This window comes from Scatophagus argus, chromosome 2 (genome assembly GCF_020382885.2).
Source record: "Scatophagus argus isolate fScaArg1 chromosome 2, fScaArg1.pri, whole genome shotgun sequence".
NCBI lineage: Eukaryota > Metazoa > Chordata > Actinopteri > Scatophagidae > Scatophagus > Scatophagus argus.
The window spans coordinates 12,375,982-12,399,025 of record NC_058494.1 but is presented as its reverse complement, the minus strand read 5'-3'; the positions used below and the strand labels follow the sequence as shown (position 1 = coordinate 12,399,025).

General features: G+C 40.7%; 1 protein-coding gene across 1 annotated transcript in view; it reads left to right on the top strand.

Annotated features, from left to right (window-relative positions):
* The window catches only part of pkn1a (protein kinase N1a), a 44,362-nt gene that overhangs the window by 1,527 nt on the left and 19,791 nt on the right, over positions 1-23,044 (top strand). The window lies entirely within an intron of this gene.

The window sequence follows — 23,044 nt, the reverse complement described above, 5'->3', positions numbered from 1 at the left end:
TGCAGACAGGCTCCAGCAGCACTCAGTCACCTTGGTGTTGTTCTGTTTCGTATCATGTTTTCATGTCTTCAACTTGTCGTGTATGTGTGTGTGGAGGTACGCAGGCACAATAGTGGTGTTTATTGTAAAACAACGCATATTACACAAGCCATCCCCAACTCCCATCAGGCATTACTCTCCTTGAAAGCATCTTTTAGCAAGACGACTGCTTAGTTTGCATTTTACTGGGTATAATTGTGAGCTGAGGTAAAATACCTACAATTTCCTGATGTAGCAGGTAGACGATAGGTTGATTGATCTTTGCTCTGTGGAATCACTTGGTGCTATCAAGTAAAGGGTGTGTGAGAGAGAGAATGAGGAATCAGATGAACATTATGATCCTCTTAATACCGAACTTAGTGAGATATTCAAATGACTGTGATGACATTTAGGTCTAAGCGCGTCAGTTGACACGCAAATGGGCAGTCACACATTGTTCAGAAATACAGGTGCTAGTGCTGTCATGCAGGTGTATGTACCTCACCTGTTTGTCCTGCAAACATGAATCCTTGTTTGTATTTTAGGATCTCCAATGTTATTCAATTGAGAAGGAAGTGCAAGCAGTGAGACAGGCCACAAGTTAGCGCTGATTATACCCTGTTATTTGAAGTAGCCAAGTGAGGAACGGGTGCATGTGGATATGCAGAGGTGGGATAATAGTGGGAATCGAGCTGACTAAGAACAGAGGAGTTAAAACAGGCTGGTTGTGATGATAGTTGCCTGAATTGTTACATTCACAACTAGTGTTCATCTGATTGTGTGTGTGTCTCCTTCCATCATAAAATGCTGCAAACACTAAATAGTTGCTCAGTCTGCTGTCCACTATTTACTGAATTGATCGGTATGCACTCCTGTCTGATTCTCAAGACTAAAAAACATTTTCTGTCATCCAGTGTTTTTGTACTCAGGTCTGTCAATGTGAATTGTTTAAGTCATTTTTCAAGCAGAAATGTCCCAACAATTATGTGACTAGCCAAGAAAATAGTATAAGTTTAATTTTATAATTATGAAATTAGTTGCCTCATAGCAAGAGGATTCCAGGTTCGAATCCCAGTCTGGGCTCTTCTATGTGGAGTTTGCATGTTCTCTCTGTGCCTGCGTGGGTTTTATCTGGGTTCTCCGGCGTCCTCCCACAATCCCAAAAACATGCACATTAGGTTAACTGGCTCCTAGGTGTGACTGTGAAAGTGTGCTTGTCTGTCGGCCCTGCGACTGACCGGCGACCAGTCCAGGGGTCCAGGGTGTACCCCGCCTCTCGCCCGTAGTCAGCTGGGATATGCTCCAGTCCCCCCCACGACCCTGACGGATAAGCGGTAGAAAATGGATGGATGAATGACATTGTCTCCACTGAGAATCATGAGCTCCAGCACGTGTCAGTAGTGAAATGAACCACAGTCTGTGTTTAATTATGCTGCTTAAGATCAGCATGTTATCAAACTGCTTTTAAAAGCTTTGTACTGGGTTACTTTACCACTTCAAACAGGTTTAATTCTAGCTTTGTTGCCTTAATGTCACCAGGCCAGACTGCTTAGTTGCTAAAGAGATGTAAAAGTGATTTTACAGCCTCTATATCAGAAATTGTTCATATTCATTCTTATGGAAGATTTGTGCCAACAGATGCAGCTAAATTTACCTCATTAGTTTGCTTGCTCCATTGACCAGAGTGAAAGATATATCATTGATCGAAAGTTGTATATTCGAATCAATCAGTCATTGAGGCTGGAGCTTGATAGTGCTCATACCATGAAGTCAGCTGATTTCACTGCAGCCCAGGAGGACTACTGGTGATGTGTTTTCCCTGAAGAACACTGCAGGACTGGGATCATCAATGGACAAAGAGCAGTCAAGTTGCTTGAACAGCATTCCTGATTTTTGGCATTTAATTTTTTCTCCATATTAGGTGCTGTCTCTGTTTTTGCCAAACCCTGACAAAGCTCACGCGGATTATAGAAGAACTGTCAAGAAAAGACAGAAAGCAGTGAGTGAGACAGGCAGAACTGGAACCAGCAAATGTTAAACATTTACACTTGAAAATTGACAGAAACGATTTATAGATTATCGCAATAGTTTGCAAATAATTTTCTTTTGACCTGGTGTCTACATTAGAAACAATGCAGTTGGACCAATGGCAGTCCTCTTAGCGATTCAGGTGTGTTATGATAGTAGTGGATAATGTATCATTGAGCCACCGCCCTCAAGCATAGATGAGGTGATGATTCTCCACACCTCTAGATTTTATACATTTTCAAACTTCTAGTCTATGTTACTCTTTAATTATTGTTATTATTATTATTGTAGTTGTGAAGCTGTGGAACTCTGCACCCTTCTCCCTGGTGTGCCATTTGTTTGCCCCTACAGGAAGACAACATTTAAGAGCCCCAGTGGAAGTCTGTACCCAAATGCGTCACACTTCCTCATAAAAGTTAGAGGGGAGACAAGACTGGAGTACGGGGGGATGTGTTGCTTTTTTTATACTGAGGGATCTGTGGCAGGTTATGCTTGGGTGGCATGTTGTGCAGTGCACATTGTTCGCTGGGAAAACCCATACAAATTACATACACTCCAGTGGCTTCACCAAATATACTTGAGCACAACTGTTCATATTCGTAAACACACATACTCTCAAACACATAGATACAAGAACTGACACACACAGTCAGACACTCCAGGGAATGCATAGGAGTGCTTCCCATAAGCCTTACCATGACGTAAGGAGACAGCTATGTGCACAAAGTAGGCTTTTCTCAGCACTGCCCTGTGGCCATGCAGGCAGACAGAATCCACAATAATGCATGAAGGCTCAACAACGTGGAGAGAGATCGTATATGCTCATTCATTTTTATGTCAGACATCTCAGGATGTGGTCTAACAGGCCTTTGTAGTTCCAATCATGTGAATTTCTCACATGAATATTGCTATATTTACACTTTTAACACATGATCATACCCACATATGGGCTCTGCTGACTGAGTGCTTTATGCTCTCTGACCCTCAAGGAAATGATTGCATTATAAGACAGTTGACACCATTGTGTACAATGCTTTTGTAAAGCTTCTGAACATTGTTTACCGGCAAAGTTAGCTATTTAAACCAATTGAATATAGTTACAATAGGCATGCTCTAGGTTCTGTCTGCTGGATTGTTGAATTCTCATGCCACGATGACCAAATAGGCTCTCTACATATCCTCTGCTGTAGGAACAATCTATGTTGCATGTAAGTGCCGGACGCAGTTCAGCCTTTGTCTTCTGTCAGTTGCCATTTGGCAGTGCAAAGCTAAGCGATGTACTTGTCATGGGTTATCATGGTTTTGTTTGACTCAGGTTTGTTAATCCAATTATGAAGAAGAATACTGCTGAACTGAAATGTGGTTTCTTCAGCAGTATGGTGGTAAAAGCCAAGAAAATATAAAGATAAAACATAAACATGAGAGAAATTTAAGTGTCGGATGACTTTCAGTGTCAACGTCTAAACAAGCATTTGTAATAAGTCCCTAAACCTTCAACAACTGGTTTATTTGACCATTTAGGGGCATTGGAAAGAATTTGTGACCACAATATGGTTAGACCCTCACATTATAAGTTTTTATGAATTTGTAATGAATTTTTCTTACTTAAACATCTCGCAGCTATGGAACAATATTATAATTTATTTGAAGTTGTGTTCCAGATAAGTCTTTGTAGATGTAACACTGTCCCTTTCACATTACCTTATTGTTTTCACATTTACTGGGGGCAACTCCATCATGATCATCAGGATCATGTGATATGATCAAAAGCTCCTGAACAGTGTCTGATTGAACCTTCTATTGTTTTGCTGACCGCAAAAGTTTTGTTTTAAAGAGGAAATTTGGTGACATTATTCACAGTCAGCTACCTGCTTTTGACCCTGTAAACTGGTGATGTTCAAACATCTCTCAACAATACTTTAATTCTCATGAGTGACATACAGTTTTGCATCCCATTCTTATGTGTAATGTGTTTCTTGGATCTCTTATGCACTCAAAAAATGTAAGCATTGACTTTAATTCAGTTTATTTTGTCAAAGGTTTTTGTCTGTTTTTTGTCAAAACAAAATTGGGTTAGTTCAAAGCGAAAAACTGCGTGCAAAGTGTACACCTGGTTTTTAGATGTATGCATTTCAAGTTGGTTTTGTGGTTGGTGAGCTGCAACCACATTTTATTTAACATTTGAAAACACATTAAAACCACACTGGGATTGAAAACACATTTTCCCCACATGCCTTTGATTTTTTTTTTCCTACATGTGATTTACACACATCAAATCCATCTTTCTCTCCACATGTGGGGTATTAAAATGTTCACATGTAGCAGTCACATATCTAGGTCACACCTGACAAGTAGAGAAAATTAGGTCCCACCATTTGCTCTGTGACTTTGCCGTTTTGAAAAGCGCTGCTGTTCTGATGCTGGTAAGGCTTTGCTGGGCCCTGCGGGTGGAGGGTCGAGGGAAGGGGAGGTCTAAAGGGCATTATGCTGATGATGAGGCTCTACAGCCGCAGCAGCACAATAGGTTGTATTGTCTGACACCAACAGCCCCAGATCACATTCAGTTCACTGTGAGTTCATTTTCCTCATCCTGAACACAGCATATTAGCGGACCACACCCTCACCAACCAACTAACCAACCAACCTACCCACCCACCTATCCAGCTGCCCCCCCTCCCCTCAGGCTGGGAAGTAAAGCCCTGTGTGTGAGGTTAATGGTGTTTGGACAGAAAATTCCTTGTGTATTTAAACTGTGTTTGAGCTTCATACTTGGCCCCGGCAGCTGTTTTAAGCTGATGTTTCTCTTCGTGGATTTTTGCCCTGCTTCTTTATCTCTCATTCACATCTTGCCTTCCCTCTGTGCGAACAGCCCATAATTCTCATGACCTCATAGCGATGTGCCCCTGCATTCCGGCTTCAGATGAAGCCCTCCCATACACACACGGGCCAGCAGTCACTGAGCTCACACACTGTCATGACATCACCTATCATGCTCAGCCAGTGAACCCCACCAGCCTTCTGTGAGAACGCTGGGAGGGCTGGAAAAGGCGGGAGTGATCAGGAGGATGTACAGCCGCAAGTAGGTCAGGGTGGGTCACTGTGCTCTGTTTTCCACCCTGTGAGGCCCGAATAGATTACAGATGTTGTGCCCTCATGTCTGTGTCAGTGCAAATTTTGGGACCACTCCCATGTATTAGTCTTTTGAACTTTCGTTATATAACAGCAGTAACTCCTCACTTTCTCTCTCACATGGGCCCAGACCTGGCCTGTCAGCACCGGCAGCCTTGTGCTCTGACATACCTTGACCCCTGACCCCTCCTCATTATGGCTTTGCCCCTGGGCCACATATATTGATCCCAGCCTCATCATTCACTGCTGCTGTGCTGTTTAACAGCCATTCAGCTTGGTTGACTATCTGAGAAATGTAGAAAGAGATTTTAAATCGTAGTTCGTGTTCTTTCTTAAACCGGAAAATCAGATAAAAAGCAGAGAGACTTTCTTAAAGGCACATTTGCTCTTAAACTTTAAATGTTGTAGTTAAAAGAACATCAAACTGTCAAATGTTTTCTGTTCGTACATTAACAGGTCAAAGAGGGTTTTTTTTTAGTGGAAATAAATCAGTTCGGTTTTCACTTTTGCAAAATGTTGTCTTCCCCTATTTGAGTCCATGTAGACTCATGAAATATTAGAACTACGGTGATGAAGCATGTTTTGATAGGGGTTTAGTGCTAAATACATATTTATATCTGTATTTCATCTAGTCTTTAATTTTCGACCACCTGCCACCCCTTAAGTGTATGATGTTCTCAGCGTTTTGCAGGCATTATGGTGATTCAAACATGGTGATTTCCCCCACAGCAGGGGGTCAGCTGGTAAACAGTCCATGAACAAAGCAATATCAGCCAACTTAATGGGATAAACTAGGCCTGTTTCCCTAGAGCTCACTCTGCAATGAGAAAGCACAAGTGCTGATTAGTGTAAGCCTCATTAGGCATTCAGAGGGATCCCTCCATATTAAACTTTAAGGTTGGCTCATCAAAGTGATTTTATCTGACCATGTTAAGGGTTATTTGACACCAGGATGGTAATTACTTTACCATCTGAGTTAGCTGTTAATCAACCAAAATGTCAGGATTGTTAATTGTTAATAATAACTTTAGCCCATTATAGACCCCAGTTAGTATGACAAGAGGAGAAAAAAAGTTTATTTTATGGCCTGCTTGCCATGTCGCCATGGATTCAGAGGGAACGTTAACAGTTTTTACCCTTGCATGGTATGTGGATGGTTGCCAAAAGTAGTCTGTAAATAATATCCTTGCCTCTGTTTTTAGGCTAAACCAACCTCATTGTCAGTTTGACCACAGAAAGTCCCTGGTCAACTGGGCAGATTCAGCATGATTTGACACAATTCTTTGTTTTTTTTAATGTATCTATTTATTTTTAACAGAAAATAGTGTATGGAACCAATGTTGAAATTTCCCAATTTCATATTGTTTTAGAAATTCTGCCACCGGCCTCGCCTTTAAAAAAATAAAAATAAATATATAGGCTGTCAAGTAAGACAACAAAAAGAGACAGCAAATGGGCGCAGAAGAAACAAACTAAAACAGGATGGTGTCTTGTATATGACTGGTAACAAGATGAGATTAAATGGGTGTCAGCATCAAGTTGCATCATGAAATCAGGTCTTTTAAGACAGTTAAGTATAGGGCTGATCACCTGGCTGACCACTAGCTTTCAGCTTTGGTTGCCAGTTTACAAAATGTTTGCAAGGTTGAGTTTTCTTTGGCTTTGTTCACACTGCAGGCAAATCAGATTTTTTTTTCTCAACTCAGATCTTTATATACAGTTGTAAGTTTTGGGCTGCCACACAGGCTCTTACAGATGAGGGGAAAATGACAAAACATATGTGTTGTTCATGTTCAGCGGCATGTTGTCCACTGGATAGCCTGACTGACACTGGATTTTTAAGGCTCACACTAATATTCATATTTGGAAGTTTTAAAAATCCATTAGCTTTATATTGGCTGATGGTAATGCCAGTGCCATCATACATTGCCACTGATATGAGTTAATGAGAGTGTTGTAAATCATTCCTCTGATTGTAGCTCTCTGGTACAAGCACAAGATTTTACACCGAAGGAGTGGAGGAAAGGCATACAGACAGTGTTTCCAATATGAAAAGTCGTTCTCAGCAGGGGCAACCACCAGGAGAAGTGGTAACAATGGTCCAAATGTAGTCACCAGGGCAACCGGATAATTTCTCCTGTCAGCTCAGCAGCGCTTGGCTGTTGCTTTAGCTGAATGATTGACAGTTTTTTGCTAGTTGATCTTTACAGCAACAGTGATGAGATGTCGGAGTTTTATATCTATACCAACACTAGTCCCACTTTGTACTGTGGTACATCAGTTTTCAAGATACTGTCACTATATTAGAAACATGTGGTTAGTTGTAACATTTTGGTGTAGTATTGTAGTTTTTCTTGCTTCTACTACTGTATCAAGGACCTCTTTACATTTCCAAGAAGACATTTTCTGGTGTCTGTAGTGGAGCTTGACCCAACTCTCTCTGATAAATCATTCTGGACCAGCAACAGTCGAGAGTGTAAAGTGATATACCATGTTACCCTTCTGTTATTTTGCCCCTCCCGCCCCGTCTGCCCTCTCCCGCTATCACACCCTTCCTCCTGTCCAAGCTACGCACCAGCTGCTCTCCTCCTCTTCTGTCTCCCTCTACAGTCCTCCCTCTTGTTTTCCCATTTGGGTATGGTTGGACCTCAAAGCTGGAGCTGCCCTCCACTGGGAATAATTAGAAGTTTCTGTTAAGCAGCCTACAGCAAATACATTCTAAGTTATTATCGTCTGTATCATGCCATCGGTGTCATGCATAAACCTGGTCTGTGAATGTATATTGATGAAGCTTGTTTGTAGTTTGGTCTGTTGCCAAAGTAAGTAAACATTTAGTAAATGTTGGAGACTATGGCTGTCACCATCTGCAAATAATCAAATAATAATGATAGCAGATTACTCATTTGGTAAAAAAGAAAAATGTGTATTTAATATTTGTTTTGACTGCGGAAAGTGAGCAAACATTTTCTCATATGTTTTTGATAAGATCCTGATAGCAATACAGACAGTCTTTGTCAAAGTTGGTATCTGTAGGGGGTGTGTACGTGTGTGTGTGTTTGTGCGTCATACACAGAGGGTGTGACTGGAAAGATATAAATAGGCTCTGGGAGTTATTAAAATCTCCCCACAGACAATCCCTCTCATTAGATTGGGTTGGAGATCGAGTTACACTGATAACATTTGGCCTGCTGGGAGGTCCTCGGCTTGGGCTGAAAGCTCTGGTCTCGGTGGATGGTTAGGGAGCTGGGTGGAGTCACAGTCAAGTCACTTCAAATCAAATCAGTTCAAAATAGAGAAACAGACTTTATTTGCAGTTTGTACTGTGTCTTTATTATATTGGCTAACTTCTGTTCCAGAAAAAAACAAGAATCAATATGTGAACCAAATCTAGATTAAATGAATTGTGTCTGTCAATGGCACTCTCTCTTCTGCTGTTGTTAAAGTACATCGAAGAAGAGCGTACACAGACTTTCTTGAAAAATCTGTAGTCTGTTTTTTCCAATGATTTTATATATTGTTCACAGGTTTGAGAGTAGTGCTGTACATGTAACAAAAGTTGTATAAAGCCTTTTGTGGCTCCAGTCTGAGCTGTGAAGACCGGTGTCACTTCAGTCAGCATCAGCAAAATAAAATCAGTGAGCTTACCAGGCTTTGTCACCTGCTCCATATGTCTGCTTGGGGCCAGCAGCTCAAACCTACATTAGGTTACTACTGTAATGAACCCCAATCTTCGACATTAGCAGTTAAGTTGCTTAGTGGATAATGTGGAATAAAAAACAAGGCTGGGTCTGTTTTGTTTGTTTTTTTTAAACTTGTAGTCTTCAGTTTCAAACCAACACTGATTCAAGTTTGGCCACAGCTGTGACCAGAGGCATTATGTTTTCCAGTTGTTTGTCTGTCTTGCAGTCCTTCTGTCTCATTTTTCTAATGCAGTGTCTCATACGTATCTTTATATGTGGTTTGTGCACCTTGACTGGTGCACAAGGGGCATACAACCACAAGGCCGTAATTGTAGTTTCACATATGCAGAAGTACTTCCCAAGACCTTTAAACAGGCTGTGATACATAAAACTAGTGGAGTTCCTATTGCCGTTTACTGAGGAAGAAACTTCAAATGTTACCTTCTTGTCAAACAGAAACTGTCTTTTTGCAGACCTCTGCAGATTGCTGCAAAGACAAGGCAGGCTTCTTTGAACAGTACATAGAGATAGATAGATAGATGGATACTTTATTGATCCTGAGGGAAATTCAAGAAACATATTTGCAAACTCAATAAAGTGCAACATTATGGTTTTGTCTTGTGCACTCTGCACACACTCTGGCTTGTAGTGTTAACAAATGAACATCATGAAGCCACAGCAACACACAGACTTGTAAGTGAGGACCTTTCGGCGGCAGTTGTGTTTTGCCTTCGTCTGGAGTTTACCACCATCTTTAGTTTATGTCTAGACTGAGAGTTGTTGTCTTTGCAGTCAGAGCTTTCATTGCACAGGTCACTTTAGTTATTTAGCTTACAGTCAATATGACATCTGACTCTGCTTATTCAGATGTTGACAAGCCTGAACGCTGAGGGAGTGTTGGACAAGTAAATAGCTGAGGATAAGGAAGAGACAGGTGTTTCTTGGTGTGTTACCTAGAGGCTGTGCTGTCACAGAAACAGCTGGTAATAGGATGAGGTCATTGTTTTTCTGCTTAATGATTTACAACACACACACACACAAACTGGCTATCTCCAGAATGATTTCCAGAAGTCCTCCCTATTTAGAGTTAATGGGGCGTTTAGTATTCATGTACAAAATGTTACATGTGAGAAGGGACGGAGTGTCCTCCTCCTAACTCTATTTACACAGCCCCACTTTTTTTGGAAGCTTTAATGAGAGTGGACTCTCAGGAGACAATTAACTAAGCGTAGGCTGTAAAATTATATTTGACTGTGTAATTAGAGATTGGATTGAAATGCTTTTCCCCTTCCCACTTGATTAGACTGTCCCTTATATTAAGCGGTGGTTACTCAATCAGGCCTGGACCTTTCCATTATCCCCAAGTACTTTATATAACCTGATTCAAACTCACCCAAAAGATGGGTTCTGCATCATACAGTATTATCAGCTGACCTGTCCGCTTTCCAGAGAATGCATCTGTTTAATCTAGCTGTCTCCAGTAATGTGTTGCTCTCATCCACATGAATGTTGTTCTTCATTTGGCTCCTAAAAATTTATTTATAAGCCAAATCTTTGAGTCTCTGATTGCTTTCAACAATATTAAACATGGGAATGCTGACAGATTTAACAGATAAACTAAAATTATGTAACAGGTTAATCTTAATGTGAAAACAGCTGCTTCCTTATTGTACCCAGAACTGCTCTTGCACAACCAAGTCCACAGATGTTGAATTAAGTTACCTGGTACATTTGACAGATTAAAGAATAAATAGAATTGATTCACGAATAAGGTTTCTCTTGCAAACTGGGACATTACCAGACTATTCATTTAGATTGTATCTGTTTGCTACCTAATTGAGATGCAAAACATATATTAAATACATTCATAACTTTTATTATAATTATTATTGGATTTTTTTAATACCCACGTTTATCTAAGTACAAAAAATATTCTCAAAATTCTCATTTCCTTTGAATTGTGACTCAGTGGGGACGTATTCAACATGCGTTGTGTGTATTGTACTTCAGATAAATAACCTTGTTACGTAATGTTAACAGTGTCAGTAACATCCCTCAGACTGTGACCACATAATAGTTGTTGGAGAGCTGAACTTGTTTCTACAGGTCCGGTCAACACTCACACACACACACACACACACACACACACACACACACACACACACACACACACACACACACAGCCACACAGCCACAGCCACAACCACAGAACTCCTCAGAGACCTGCTGCACTGGTCTCTGCTGCCACACCTGAGCCTAACTGCCATAGCCTTTAATGCCATGACTGAAACACACACATATACACACACACACACGTGGAGTGAGGCCCTAAGGTGCTCTGACTGTATATTGAAAAAAACTTCCATAAACTGTCTTTCTCAGTTCAGCCTCCCCTGAGTGCTCTCAAATACATAAATATGATGTAATCATTGCCAGTTTCTGTTTTGCTGCCCACATTCTCACACACACAGTTAGAAAGTTTGTCACAAACAAATATGTGTGGCAAATACACACATTATGTCTTTCAGGCGTGTCCTGCTTGCAGTTAGCTGTTAATCATGGCTCAGTTGAACCAGACAGCTAATTCTCTGAACAATTCAAACTCATCTTCACAGTTGACAATATTTTTTTCTATTCATCTTCCATATGGAGGCAGTGTAAATCTTATTTTGTTGTGAAATTGACCGATTAAAATGTTGATAAGCAATTGCTACTTATTGGCTTTGTTTTTAGCCCTATTAGCAGCATGAGGTTAGTGGTGGGAAAGTCTGTTTGTCGCTTGGTCGGTCAGTTCAGCATTTGGTTCAGAATGAAATATTTAAACTGCTGGAGGGACATAACATTGACATAACATTTTGTGTCGCCAGCATCCTTTGAGGATGAATCTTTAAGACTTGAATTTGTCCATATCTGGGGTTTATGACCAGGTACCTGCAAAACAATTGACATTCTCAGTTCAGGCTCAGTTGTACTTTGTGTTTAGTGCTAATTAGCAAATGTTAACATGGTAACAATAAAATGTTACACCTGCTAAACATCACTTTGTTACTGTTGTTACTGTTGTTACTGTGAATATGTTCATATTAGCATTTAGCTGAAAGCCCTGTACAGCCTCAGAGAGCCGCTAACTTGGCTGTAGACTCTTACCTGCTCCACCATTGGTACTTCCTGCCAGAGTGACACTACTTGCACCACTGATATCATACATAGAATGTATGCAAGCAGCATGTGATTCCGTATAAGAACAGGAAGGAAGTGCTGCAAACCTTAGATCAACTGCACTAAACATCGGACAATGTATGTCAAGGCAGTTTGTCACATGATTTCGCCTCATGCTTCCTGGCTTCCTTAGTGTTTGTTAAAAGTGGTGTTAAAGCCTGTGTGTTTGACCATCAGACAGTTAGTGTGTTAATCTCCTCAGCTAAACCCACTTACACTCACACACACACACAAATTGTATAATTTAAGCAAGATAAACTTTCACCAAAATTGCCAAAATTATTAACATGCATACATTATTTTAGCTGGGAGTTGCAGTCATTTATTATTTGTTCGTTTTAGACCTCTGCAGTTCTGCCATACTCCATTTGGGTATACTGTCATTTCTATTTTCTAAATTTTCATTGTATTACAATTTAATTAAAGAGTTTGGTCTAGACCTGCTCTAATTGGAAAGTGTCATGAGATAACTTTTGTTGTGAATTGGCGCTATATAAATAAACTGAATTGAATTGAAATTCATTTTAGTATGAACAAACAGGTGTGTACATACCAGAAGCACTGACTTCATGTCCAGTCAAACATCCAACATCAATTCCTCTTGCATACTGCTGTTTAACCCATCTATGAAGCCCTGGCCTTCATCTTTTCCTCCTCCTCCTCTTTCTCAGGACTCCATCCTTCTTCTACTTTGTTCACTCTCTGGCTATCACACTCAATCCAACTTTTCAGTGTGACTTCCTTTATTTTGCCTAAAAGCCGGAGGATATCTGGAGGTGTCAGGCAGGAGTGTGTTTTTAAAAAGACAGCATTGTGATTGTAATAACGAACGGGAAAATAAATGTTAGGAAGATGATTCAAGTCTCCAGTTTGGTCAAAACATATCTGGGTGCCAGAGAGCAAAACTCCAGCACCTTCTAAATTGGAAATTGATTTTATATTATTTATTTATTTATTGAATTATTATTGAATTCTCTCTCATCCTCTTCCTTCCCCTTGTGTGTCTGATGTCTGTGTGTTTGACAGAGAATCTGGCCTCCCAACATGCTCTCACATGCTCTTTTATCCATCATTTGCCTCTGGCACTGTAGGTCTACCGACCTCCCTTTCTCTCCCACCTGCTTCTTTAGCACATTTTGGCTGACCATCTCTCTCTCTCTCTCTCTCTCTCTCTCTCTCTCTCTCTCTCTCTCTCTCTCTCTCTCTCTCTCTCTCTCTCTCTTGCTTGCTCTCTTTCTCTCTCCCTACCCCCACCACCCTCCACTCTCCCTCCTGTTTCTCTGGCTTTCTTCCTCCTCTGCTCAGAGGCTTTCTTGGCCTTTGTCTGTCTCGTGGGGAAGGGTGGTGTCTGTCTCTTTTTTCTTCCCTGCAGTCTCATCTCCCCCTCTGAAAAGATGAAAAGACGATGAAAAGGAGGAGTGTCAGCAAGGGAACTCGGGCATGTGAGACTTAATGGCCAAAATTTCCCCCTCTTTAGTTTTAGTGTTGTATTGTGGACTGAGCAAAGAGACTTCACTGCAAAGGAATTAAGTTTTGTGTTTAGCCTTAAACAGTACAACTAACCCAATAATTCAGTGACTTATAACTGAAACGTATACTTTATTCATGTAACTAGTGTGTATTTGTATAAGTTGTGTTAGAAATCAGTCTGAAAACACCAATTATTTAATATGAAATTATTACTTCTGTTTTTGGCTGAAACAATAAATAATCAATAAGCGATCAAAGCAAGGAGCTCAGAGCCGCTGCTCATCCGCATCACGGATCAGACAGTTAAGGTGGTTCATGCATCTGGCCAGGATGCCTCCCTGTGGAGTTGTTTCAGGCATGTTCACATAAATGAATGAAGACATGAGGTTTTCACCTGACCGTTCATTCTCATTCATGTGGTATAGAACATAATACAACTCACTGGAGACTGATTACATGGAGAGTGTAGGGAGTGCAGAGAAACGAGTTATGGCCCAATGAGCTTGTCGCTGTATTGCATCTCTCTACATCACTCCCTCTGACTCTCCCTGCTCTTGGTTTACCTCTCCCTTCACACCTCCCTCTCTCCTCCACGTCTTTCCTGCCAGGTTGGATGTTGTCACCACTCAGGCATCTCAGGAATGCCTCCAGATGTTTTCTTTATATGACTCAGCCACACACACAATCACACAAACATGCACAATCTCTTGGACACATTTCCTTTCTTGTGCACATAAACGGCATGAAGCGGACATTGTTTTGACTTCAGGTATACAACCTTTGAACTCAAATCTCTGCACAGTGGACAGATTCAGCAAAGCTCATGTCTGCTATTTTCATACTTTTTCATAAGGAGCACCAAACCCAACCTGACATCAGATCTGCGCTTCACAGGAAATCAGCCATGCAGACCCATCTCTGTCTCTTTATCTTAAAGTTTAACACACACACACACACACACACAGAGCAAAATACAGCATCGTTCGTGCAGCACTGCAGAGCTGTCTTTCATGAAGCTCATCTAGGCAGATATCTCAGAGCTGTCAGAGCAATTACACAGACATCTATACTCGTGCTGCTTTCATGCACTCATACAGTCTAATAACACACATTCAGTGCATGCACGCTTCTCACAGAATCAAGCACAGCGCCGGGGAATTTGGTCTTCTTCATATTGACTCACATTGTTATCATTGGCATCAACATCTGTGTAATGTTTCGTAACTGTACTAACTCGCTGCAAAACCTTAAACTCTACAAGATTACTGGTTATCACACTCTTTATCTGCACGCTGTTGGCCTGCAGAGCGCAAAGTTTAATGGTGAGGTTGATGTGGTTCTGGAAAGGCGGGTAGTTTCGGTTCCTGATTTATAGATATAAATAGACTTCTGTTTTTTTATTTTGTGACATCATAGGGTCAGTCTGTCTTCCCGTCATACACTGAAGCATTTTTTATCATTTTAGATCATTTGGTTCTCAGAAATGTTAAAGAATTAACATGATGACCCATGAAACCCAAATCTAACCCAATTTGAAAGCACAGCTGAACTGAATCACTGGCATTTTATTGCCTGTTGAGCAGCAGAAAAGCATTTTAAAATGTTAAATCTTCTTCATGTTAAGTTGAGGGCGCTTACTGTAAATCACTTTGTAATTTAACGTGTTACTTGCGTGATTGAGGGTGTGAATGTGTTTGTTGTCCACTTTGTTGCTTCCCTCTGTTCATCTGTAAGTGAAGAACACATTGCGACAGCTTGGATTACTACTTGGACAACACACATGCACAGCTATGTGCACACATACACACAACAGACTACATAATGAGGATTATCACAGTTTAGCTGCAGTCAACAGGTAGCAAGCAGATAGACTGTGACAGGACACTGTAATTGAAGTATTGCTGAGGAATAATCTAACTTTGTGCAGTGTTTTTCTGCAACTAGGGCTGAAGTGAAAAATTACTGTGGATTAAATTGCAGATCATTTTCCCCCCAATTTATTGTTTTGTCCATAATATGTCAAAAAATAGTAAATAAACTCATAGGCCAAGATGATGTCTTCAGATGTTTTTCTTGTCCAACCATGAGTTCAGAATCCAACGATATTAAGATAATCATCATATACCACAAAGAAGAGCAGCATGTCCTCATGATTGGGATGTATGCTTAAAAGACTGAAGCAAAATTATATTATATTATATTATATTATATTATATTATATTATATTATATTATATTATATTATATTATATTATATTATATTATATTATATTATATTGTATTGTCAAGTACTTGAACAATAAAAACTCCAAACCATTTTTATTATTTCACTGATGTCCTGTGTTTAAATGTTGTTATATTAGCAATTAGAGTATTAAACTGATCTGATAATTTAGGAAAATAAGTAAACTTGAATTTGTTTCCACCTGATAACAATGGCTCTAGTTCTATAACTTCAAGACAAAGTTGTGATTTTGAAGGCTCTGCCTATCAGTGGTATAATGGTCAAGACTGTGTGGGTTTGCATGATCTTCAAAAGTGCACATTAATTTCAAATCTGTATTATTTTTTTCATTCTGTCTTCATGTTCCTCCCCCTGTTTAAACAGCACCATTCTAGTTTTCACCAGCAGAAGAGAATGAATAAACTTTCTTTGGTTTTCTAACACAGTATCATTGTTTGACTGAAACTAATGACTGTTTTTCTTTGTGCTGTTCTGCTATTCCTGTGCTCTCAGAGGTGTATGTTAAGAAACGGCGTGATGAGAAGCAGGGAGTGTCTGAGAAAGAGGCTGGCTGCTCACTCCACCTTCCCTGAATAAATAGATCTTAAAAACTGTGGCCATGTCATAAAGCTAAATATTCCACTTGAGTTCAGCATGTGTTTACATTTCCACCTAGATTAATTTCAAACTATTACTGAAAAGGTTACATCTGTGTTCTCTCTACTCGGCACAATCAAAACATCTTTTTGTAACATCCGTCCGCAGCATGTTGATTGGATGATTGACTCAGCAGGGCTTGGATTGGACACCGCTCACTAAGCACGTTTAGAGCAGACAGTGATGGACAGATTGCCTGCTGAGCTCAGGTTCCTTCACCTGCTGGTGTGAATGCCTCTGTGTTTATTCCCAGGACAAAAAAGCAGTAGAGTAGCTGTTCACTCCTTTCCTTCGCTTTCCTTTATCTCTGTTCCAGCAAAGGTTCAGTGGTTATGGATATGGAGCCGCTTCACCCTGGGCAGACTGTGTTTACATTCCCACCTGGAGATGTTTGTCATTTAAACATCTCTGTCTGTTCGCTGAGGTCTCTTAATGATTGATTCATCCTTTGCTCTTCCTCTCTAAACATTTTCGGGCTCCATGTTTCAGAGCATAAGCTCTTGCCTCTGGCTTCTTGTACTGTTAAGGTTGTAGTATGTGGGAGAGCAGTTGATTGTTTTCATTGTAAATTAATTGTTTTGTCTACAAAATATCAGAAATTAGTGACAAATGCCCTTAACAGTGTCCCAGAGGCCATGCTAAGGGTTTCAGATGTCTTGTTTTGGCTGACCAGCAGACCAAAATCCAAAAATAATCAAAAGTTCACTATAATATGCTAAGGAAAAAAAATAATAATGGGAACCATCCCATGTTTCCCAGTCATTATTTCCTTCATATATGGTCAGTATGCACACTTGAAGATGACTTGGCAACTTGGATTGGCAACTAGGAGACTTTTTTGATACTGATTGGCAGTTCTCCAGATGAAGTCAGGGTCATGGGAGGGCAGATGAATAGGTTCTAAAACCTAGTCGTCTAGTGTGTGTCTGGCGTATGAGGTACGACCAGCAGTTTGAAAATGTTTTCTGTTACCAGATCATGTACGTTCAGAGACATATTTTGTTTGGAATGTTTTATGCTTGATGTTGCACACTCCACTTAATGGATTTCTGCAGTGGCTTTGTTTGTGTGTGTTGCAGTGTGTGAGCAATTATCCAGGTGAGAATCATGAACTCCGCCCACCGTTTGCATAACCAAAGAGCAGCTTCAACAAACATCAGGAGAGGGAGGGGAAGAGATGAGGATAGAGATTCTGAAACAAACCCTCCTGATTTTCTCCCCTTAGACCTCCTGTCCATCAGTTGATTTTGTTTCACTCTTACCCACCATCTCACTTGAACTGTTCACTACAAAGCAGTATCTGAGAAAGAGTTGGTCTACACTCGGTCTTGAGGTTGACAGGAGACTGCTGACTTCTTCTTTTTTGCATTTCCATTGTGTGCATCAGTCTGGTGATGCACATGAAATGAAACATGATTGGACAATGTTGATGTGAGTTCAGCCCCCTTTTTATTTGTTTATGACTTGTAACAATTCATAAGTAGTGTAAAAGATGGATGAGTTTGGCAGTCTTGTTTATCCTGACACTAAAAGTTTGGATGCAGCACAAAGAAAAGGTTTTCCTCCACAACAGCCAAACTGACAGGCCTTAATTGAAGAAGTGAAGTGGCCAAAGGGGGGGGGGGGCACACACACACACTCACACACACAATGGTTGGACGACAATGGTTGTCACATCGAGCCAAGTTTGTTTCAAGATCTGGCTACTCTAACAGAAGTGAGGGATATTCTTAAATTCAGTTTTATCTGCCAACAGCACAACTCGTTTTATGTTTTAGGGTAGGAGTGCTGAGACAGTTGAAGTTGGTGGTTATTGTGGAAACGAAGAAAGATGCACTAAGTTTAGATCCAAACAACTTAAGTATGGCTCTGCTTTAAAAAAAGAGGAAGGCAGGGAGAAGGAGCAGGAGGCCAGTATGAGAGTATTTAGGAGAGAACAATTGTGAGGCTTTCTAGTCAAGGTCAGGGTGGACGATTTAATAGCAGTCACAATCCACAATCTGTTACAATGTCACTCTATTGGTATATCTGTGTAGTCTGGAGCTGCTAGTCAATGAAGTAAAGTTTGAGAACAGAAGCAAGGGGACATTAAATACAAACAATCTTTCCAATTCACCTGAAAAATAGTTGTGGGCATGCTCAAGATCGATTGTGATCTTAAACGTGAGAGGTCGAAGTATGAAGCAAATGGAGAATGATGGACAGGAGAGCAAAGATTGTAGAGAGGAATGATGGAGACGAGAGAGGGATGTGAGGTGGGGGGTGGTTTACATGGTCCTTCCCTCATCCACATGAGTTTGTTTTGTATGTGGGTGTTTGGGTCAAGTCCCAGTTTTAGCCATCACGGCCATGTCTTTCTGCGATTGTCTTCTTTTGTATTGTCTGTGGAGATTCTCAGTCATCCAGGTCATAATCACTCAAGAGTTAAAGCAAGGCGTCTGGACTTGTGAAGATTGACTTGAAGACGTGTCGTGACTTGAAGACTTGAAGATGACACGTCTTCGAGTCGATCTTCACAAGTCCAGACGCCTTGCATTAACTCCTGACTTCTTTTGTATTCTCCTCCTTCTGCTTCTGGTAATGTATACTGTGTACAGCTGAAACAATTGGACAATTATAGATGACATGTTTACAAAGTAACAGTGTTTTTCTTCCCTGCTTTTTTTTGTTTTGTTTGGTTTGGTTTTTTTTGCATTGCTTTGTTTCTATGCACACCGCACACCACACCACAAACAACTGCCACTCAATATAATAGGATGATTTTGGAAATCTATGTTACCTTAAGTCTCTGATTAGCCTCTTGTTTCATGTGCTTATGTGAAAAGCAACACCTTAAGTATAAAGACTGAAAAATGCTATTGATACATAAAAAATTTAGTCAGTAGTAACTTTTGTCTCGTGCTATTTCGATAAACACTTGCCTGGTACGGCATGTTGTAGTTGCAGTGTGATTGCTGATTCATTGCTCATTCTCCGTCCCATTTCTACCTCCTGCCGTCTTTCTCTGCTTATTTGTCTGTTCTGTCTGCCTCAACCCTGTGACCCTCTCGGCTGTGCCTCATCCGTCTCTCTCCTCCCTCTCTTCCTGTCCCCCATGCTGCTCTCTCTTTGTTTGCCTCGGCTGTCTTTCCCTCTTTTTCAATCTTTCGCTAACCAGTTCTCTCTCTTGCTCTCAGTTTCTGTTTCTGTCTTTTTATGAGCATATGACTGGACAAACTTACCGTCCCCCCCAGATGGTCCATTGGCAGTATTACTCACCATACCCTTAAAAATAAAGTGTTCCTGAATTTAACAGTGTACTCTTTTTTCTGTGGTTAGAGTATTTTATTGTACTTTCCTTTGAAAGAAACAGTAAATGTTTGGTTTTGTTTGTACTTCCCTCTTCCTCCTTATCCACCCTGTTCCTGGGATATACACGGCATCTTTCGTCTTTCTCTCTCTCCCTTTCTCTCTGCCATTCAGTCAGTCAATGTGACAAGTAGGAAGTGGTATTTCCCTGCAGCTTTGTCCTTTTAGTTAAATGACACAAAGTGGCAGTAGAAGAAATCTACAGGAAATAATGTGCAAGTTACTGTAAGTTCATTAGAGAAACTGACATACTGAACGTGCATGTGTGTGTGTTTTGCAAGTGAAACCTGATAGTTTCAGCATTCCCGCGTACAGTACATGCAGTTTCTATGCTTCTGCATTGGCGACACTAGCCATGTTCAGAGGCAATATGTTTTTTGGTTGTCCATTTGTCTTGTTCTTGTGAATGTGATGTGTCAGGAACACCTGGAAGGAATTTTGTTGCATTTAGCACAAATGTCCACTTGGGCTGCACATGGGAGAAGTTAGCCTTCAAGGCTTTCTTCCAGAAAGGTCTTTGTAGCACATGTTTAACTTGTGAATGTGTCTGGTTTTAACCCAAAGCACTAAACATATACAAGTACTTTTGTTACCTAAACCTAAGCCCTTAGAATTCATACATTAATTATGACAAAATCTCAACACCACAACTCAGGAACAGAAGGAAAGACTGTATTTCGCACTTGGTTGAATACTGAATTGAGAACACTAATCTTTGAAAATGTGTAGCTTCTTTGTATTCTATCAGAATCAGCTTCATTGGCCAAGCATGTGAACACATTCAAAGAACCTTACTGTTTGTTTCTCTCAGTGAACTTACACACTAATAGACATACAGCAGAAGTCCACCACAAGCTCTTCGGATCTGCTGATAATGAGCTTGACAGATGTGGATGTAAACTTCAACTTGAATTGTTAAAGAGCAACAAGGCAGAAATTCTAGTTTTGCGTGATACAGGTATGTGGATGTTTTCCTGTGTGCCAGTAGAGCCTCTTTTGTCACAGCCTGTGCAGCCATGAAGGCAGAACTGTTCAAAATTTCACACTATATATTTAGTCATCTCGCTAGTCCTATGTTGTCTGTTTCTGACATGCATGTCTCAGTGATACATTCAAGAACACATGAATAAGAGCCCGAGTAAGAGTTTTGGGGAATGCAGCTGCCAATGTGAAAAAAGCTTTTCTGAAGCCTGTTGTGGCTCCACAGGGAGCTGTGTGAAGCCTTATAAAGTAGCTTAAGTGTCATAAATTAAATCAGTGTCTGAAAATGTGGCCAAGGATTACAAGAATGAAAATGGTTTGATTTGAGAAAGAAGTGAGTTTACCAGACCTCTGTAGTCTGCTCCTCATTTCAGCTTGAGGCTAGCAGCTTGAGGCTACATTAGCCGCTAATAGCATAACACACCTGATTCTCTGACTCTTCGCTGTTACTCCTTCACTGTTGCACTTGGAAAAGAGCCATCTATCAATTCTGTCTCTTAATTGAGTATAGAGAGAGAATCACCAGTATCATCTCATTTTCATGATTTGTTCCTGTTCTTCTTCCTCTACTATTATTGGCTGTGACTTTGACCACAACTTGAGCTCATCTGCTCTTCCTTCTTTCATTGTAGAACAAGTCTCCAGTCACAGTGGCATTTTCATTCCCACACCAATGTAGACTGTGCACTGAATGTACTGGAGCCCTTAGAATACACAGATCACACCCTCAACAATAACACAAGCTTCGGTCAGAAATGGGCTGAGCTCTGTGGCCTCACTCCCCAAGAGGCATGTCCTCATGTCTCACTGGAAAGTGAGAGGGGGTGTGTGTGTCTGTGTGTGTGTGTGTGTGCATGTATTAAAAGTGAATATCTGTCCTTTTGTTCATGTCATGCATGCTTGCACAACTACGCCTTTCCATGACCTCTGTGTGGACACTAACTCTGAACGGAGTGGTCATTACCACTCAGTAGGAAAACTCCAGGCATTGTCCTCACAGTGGAGGACATGCTAAAACAGAGACACACACACAAAACTACTCTTTAACCCATGTTCTGTCTTGTCCTTCTCTGTCCAGCCCCAGGCTCTTCTACTTTGCTCACACAGTCTGATTGAATTAGCCTCGCTTGGCGCCGTTATCTATTGAATTAGCTCATCATTACTTCCCTGGACACCACTGCTGAATGTTCCTCCCTGGGCTAGTTCACTAACAAGCTGCACAGGATGAGTCATTCATGCCTGTTAGTTCCCGCCATCTTTGTAGTGTTGCACTGGGTCAGCAGCTGAGCGATGAAGTTAGGTGTTGTATGGTATCATCTGCCTCTCTTTAACTGCTGAGCTGAAAAGGTTTCGCTGCTGTACAACTGTGGACCAGTTACTATGCATCACTTGAGAGATAGATACAGGACTGATGTTGATAAACCCATGGGGAAAGGAAGGGCCAACTCATGCGAATGCATATAGCTTTTCAGCAGGTCTATGCACAGTCATGCTAGCAGCTCAGTGAGGCTGTTTGTAGGGCTGGGCGATAAGGCAAAAAAAGTTCTCACAATTATATATATATATATATATTTTCCAATATTGAACGATATCCATAACGATATTTTTAACAAGGTTTTTTTCCCCCTGGCACTGCCAGTTCGAAAGCATCTGGACTTAATTTTATTAACATATAAAGCAAATGACATGCATTAACAAAAGTGATTGTGATTGGCAGTTACCGTGCACCTTTCCACCGCATGTAATGCACGTGATCGAGTAAATATGCCCACAGCTGATCACCGTCATCGAACTGAATTTAATCACAATTACTAATCGTGATCGTATAATCACCCAGCCCTATTTGTAGGTATGGTATTGCATTGAGTTGAATGCCACCATGCTATAATGGTCACAAGTCAAGAGAATAACATGCTGTGGTCTGTTACTATGCTCATATTTGCTAATTGACGCTGAGGTAAAGGGAAATGTCACTGGTTTTCTAGCTTTTTAACTCATAAACCACAAATCATTAACTGTGGTGACAGAAGACATGATCTTCAAAGTCAGAGGCATTCATCCTCTGAGAATTCTTAATGCCTACAAAATATCAGTCCTTTCTCTTAGCAGCTAAAATGGCTGAAAAATAGCCACCCATATGTAGTTAAGAATAATAAATAAAGTACCGTATCAGTAAATACTCTTTGCTAACTTTGGGTCTCCGCTTAAAGTCAGAATGGTGATGTGATTAAGGGGATACGAGCACAGTAGAACTCAAATGACCTCTCCAGTCCAGTTACACAATCAGCTCA